We start from the raw sequence: 4,669 nt of genomic DNA, 5'->3' as shown, positions 1-4,669 counted from the left end.
GTATAAATACGTTTGCCGTAAATTAAATTTTGCCGTTAATTTGTAAATGATAATATTTTTTTATTTCGTAGTTAAGAAATATATATCTAACATAATTGACATATGGCAACCAACTATGTCATGCGACGTATAACTGGTTATCTCGTCTGTTTTATAACAATGAATATGCTGTCCAGAACGTAAGCGTTACCACCGTATTGCTTTACGCCACAATGTTGACGACGAAATTAAAATTGCAGGACTTTTCGCGTATCGCCCGGCCGCGGGAGGCGACTTCTCTCATTACTGATTCCATTTAAATCGGAATATTATAACGTGTATTCTTTGCCAACGTATCGATACCCAAGAGAATATCCAAATGAATCGTGCGGTTGACGGAAACGTCACTTCGACTTATTCAAGAATTCCGCTTCAACAAGCACAGGCCAGCCAATGGACATCTTTGATACCCGATATTTTCGAGTTAACAAGCTGCTGCTGTCGTTTCTCGGTCTGTGGCCGGTACAGTCATCGTCTAACAAAAACACATTTTTTCTATTGTGCAATACTGGTATACTGATTATACTCCTGCCGCAGGTATCTCGCAAATTATAGACGGACTAAAAAAATCGTAAGAGGATCAATTAGAGTTTCAATATTATGAGTTTTCCGAAATTTTCGGCAATTTTTGCGTTATTCGAATCTGTACAGTTACATCGAAAGTCACGTATTTCACATTAAATACGATACGATGAATTAATTACAATTTATTAATAGGTCGCATTCTTGTTCAAACGTATGAGAAATTTAAACGATTTTTACGATGTTCTGCCAACTTTACTTGGCGCGCTTCTATGTCTCTTGAAAGTAATTGGTGTCCATTGGCAAGCTAAAAAAGTAAGTAAATTGTGTCACAATGCAGAAAGTTATTTTTCGTCCAAGAAAAATTGCTGTACCTCCAGTTTAGGATGCTGATTGAGCACGTGCGTCACGATTGGTGTTTATTGGCGAAATACCATGATATTTGGATTTTGATAGAATATGCCGAGAAAAGTCGGATATTCACAGTGGCTTACTTAAGTAAGCCTAACGATAAGTATACCCAACGTCCGTTCCACTGAGCAATTATGCAAAGAGAGACAATTCCTTTTTACCAGTTTTTACAAGCACGGGTGCAGCCAGTTTCGTGACGGCGCCGCTCACCGTACCCTTATTCGACATCATACTGACGTTAAACGTAACGAGACCGAAGAAAATGCCGCACCCCGTCGAGTTCTTTTGAATTTGGAAAAGCATTATTACATTCTTTTAGCAATTACGTTCGCAGGGTACGCTATGTGTGTACGATAGTGGTCGCAACAGATACCATCTATTTCGCGTTGCTGCAACATGCCTGTGGTACACTGGCTATATTAAGGTATCCTACTTTTGCTTTGTCTCATTTTTATAGAAAATATCTCTTCTATGTACATACATGACTATATACTTGCAGTTACCGTTTGAAAAAAATTGGCTATACATGATAAATTAAAATGTATCGATCGTAATCCCATATCTAAAGAGGACAGAGATATTGAAAAGCTGGTACAATGCATACAGCTGCAAATCAGAATAGAGAGGTTCATATAAAATCGAATAAATCGTATTATAAGGTCCACCTGAAATATTATAGATATGCTCCATGGATTTTTCTATCTCTATTTGTTGTCAATAGATTAATCCAGTTGATCGAATCGACGTTTGCGATGTGCCTTTTTGCCGACATTGGTTTGGGAATTCTACTTCAGTGTTCTACATGCGTTATGGTATACATATATAATACATTCTAAATACACAGTTAGAGCTATTTAATAAATTGTTGATCCGTTACATATTGTGAAAATATTCTCTTTTATGTTGACTCGAATCGATTTTGTATTTGTGCGTTATTGTGCAGATCGTGATTAATACGGAACTAATAAAAAACGGTCCACTTTGCTCCTTCAATCTACTCGATTTTTCTTTAATAGTTGGATAGGACAGAAGATAATAGATCACAGTTCTCAAATTTCTGTTGCAGCGTAAGTTATTGATTTAATTAATCCATGACGTCATGATTTTAAAGTTATAATATATTTTCAGATATAACGGATTGTGGTATCAAATGTCTTTGGAAGCAAAAAGGATGCTGCTATTTCTAATAATGAAGTGTCAAAAACCATGTCACATAACTATGGCGAAAATATACGTAATTTGCTTGGAAAGTTACAGCACGGTAAAGTTCAGTATACTCGTATATATGAATAATAGCCGTGAAAATAAGTACCTAAATCTAAAATCTGTAGGGGAGACCGGGGCGAAATCGGCCCCGGGACGGAGTCGTTTTTGCAATTATGTCGAAATCTGTATGTTGTGTGAACTCGCCATTAATACTGTAAGCGCGGCTTATGGTGCTCACGTGACCAACGGAGTTTAGTGAGGTTACGTGCCATGTTGTGATTCTTATCGAAGCAAACGTGTTTTCGCAGGTTGAAAGTAAAATTTCTTCCGCGTCGAAAGTTTGTAATATCTTAAGTATTATTGTCTCTCCGAATTGAGATTCGGTAAGTAAAGTAAGTGACTCTAAAGAGTAATGCATGCTGAATACGAATCCAGTGCAGTTTTTTTATTTTCATTGATTTCTATTATTTTATAAGCGAACCTAAAACTTGTGTCCGGGGCGAAGTTGTTTCCAAGCCAAAACGAAATTAAGAAAGCTAAATAATATGTGCTGCCCTTATGGAAAAATACACTCAACTTTTGGTGTTAACCGTTAAAAAAACACCATAGAAAAACCCTTAAAGTTGGGTGTGATTTCGGACCGTCAATTGAAGGTTAACCATCATTTGAAGGTTAATCTTCAATTGGCGGTCCAAAATCACACCCAACTTTAAGGGTTTTTCTTTGGATGATGGTTAACCTTCAAGTGATAGTTAACCTTCAATTAATGGTTAATCCTTAAAAATGACGGTATAAACGCTAAAAATATAAACCCTCAAATGAAAGTAACAAATATGGCGTCCCAATGAGAATCTCTTAAGGGCTCCGCTCGCTGAACCGGACTCCTCGCCTCGATCCTCCCTCTCGGACGCTAGCTGCCGCAGCTCTCCCTTTCCTGGCGGTGAGCTCTCCCTGGTAATCCGACTCTCGCTTGGTTGGTCTCCAGAACACGCGCCGCAACGATCAATCCGTCAAGAAAGAGATAACGGACTCGACACGTTCGAAGAAACGCAAGCAAGTGCGGCCATGACACCTAACGAGGCTCTTTGAGAATAGCGACTCGCGCGTCGCGCCATCTAATGTGAAACGATTGGGCGTTGTACATCCAACAATGAGGATCAATCTCCAACCTACACTAAACATTGAGGCTTAAATCCCCAACCTATACTTATCATTGAGAATAAACTCCCAATAAACACTCATCATTGAGGATTAAACCCACAATTTACCTAAACCTTAATGGTCAACACTCAATCTACACCTAAATTTAAGTGTTGACATTTAACTTTGATGACAAACACTAAACTTACGCCCAACTTTGAGTGTGAACTCTCAATTTGGGTGTTAACCATCAAAGTTGAGTGTACTTTTTCATAAGGGTGCGTATGCTCGGAGATAATAGAAAACAGAGCCGATGAAAAACAGTGCATTTCGTGCAGGCGTAAGGCACACAACGAGTGCGTGCGCTCGTCAGACTCTGTTTTTACATGCTTTAACTGTTAGCGAAAAAGAAAATTGATTTTCTTGAAATTATTTTCCGCTTTCCATTTTTCTACTAAACAACAATGAATAAAGTGTATTCTATTATTTTTTATGATCAAAATTATGTATCTTTATTTAAAATCCAGTCCGAGAATGAAGACACGACTCCGCCCCGGGAATTTTAACTTTTCGATTTTTGCACCTTTGTCGTTTTTACTCTATACCGGTTGAACAAAGCGACGTAGACCAAAAATGCCTATATAAATTTTATAGCCAAGGGTTCACTCTTTACAATGGTATACTATATTTCACTAAAATGATTTATTTTGTTGTTAAAAATCGGCACCGAAAAAAAGGGGTTGACTTCGCCCCGGTCTCCCCTATAAATAATCTGTTTTCGAACAATATTTAAAACATATATAAATATTCCGCTTAATTATACGTATTTAAAAAATTACATGTAGAAAATATATATTTGATATTACATTATATTTTTAAGCTTATGAGAAAGTCCGCTTCTTACGTTACGTTAATGGTATCATTAAGCTCGGATGACATGTAATTATTCGCCATATGGAATGCGGTTTACTTCGTGCATCATATTTGTCAAAAGTATGATCATGAATAAAAGTATTTTTGTTCTTATACGTATTATCGAAAATTATAATATCTGCAATTAAAATATTTCTAAAATATTATTTTATTTCTCGACTAACTGGCACAATATAAAAAAGTATGCACTACGTTTCGGCTGATCGAGGTTTGAGCCCTTCTCAAGTGCGGTCTAATCGTCAAAATTGACTCGTCATGTAGTACTCAAAAGACATCCTTGTGTTTACGAGAATGTTTCAACATGGTCATAAAGTACAGGTGTCTCATGTGTCAAATTTCCAAAAGTTTGCATATCAAATAAGGTTCTCCGTTGCGACATATCATGTGTGTGGAAGTACTTCGGAGACTAAAAGTCTAG

The 4,669-nt window shown here is 37.1% G+C and overlaps 1 pseudogene; it reads left to right on the top strand.

The window, feature by feature from the left end:
• The first annotated feature begins 402 nt into the window (after nt 1-402).
• Nucleotides 403-4,261, top strand: LOC139785424 (uncharacterized; annotated as a pseudogene).
• The last annotated feature ends 408 nt before the right edge of the window (nt 4,262-4,669 follow it).

The sequence above is a fragment of the Temnothorax nylanderi genome, unplaced genomic scaffold (assembly GCF_030848795.1).
Source record: "Temnothorax nylanderi isolate EJ_2023f unplaced genomic scaffold, tnyl_v1.0 TNYL_tig0797_pilon, whole genome shotgun sequence".
Lineage (NCBI taxonomy): Eukaryota > Metazoa > Arthropoda > Insecta > Hymenoptera > Formicidae > Temnothorax > Temnothorax nylanderi.
Note: the sequence above shows the minus strand (reverse complement) of the source record. Positions and strands in the feature narration are given on the sequence as shown.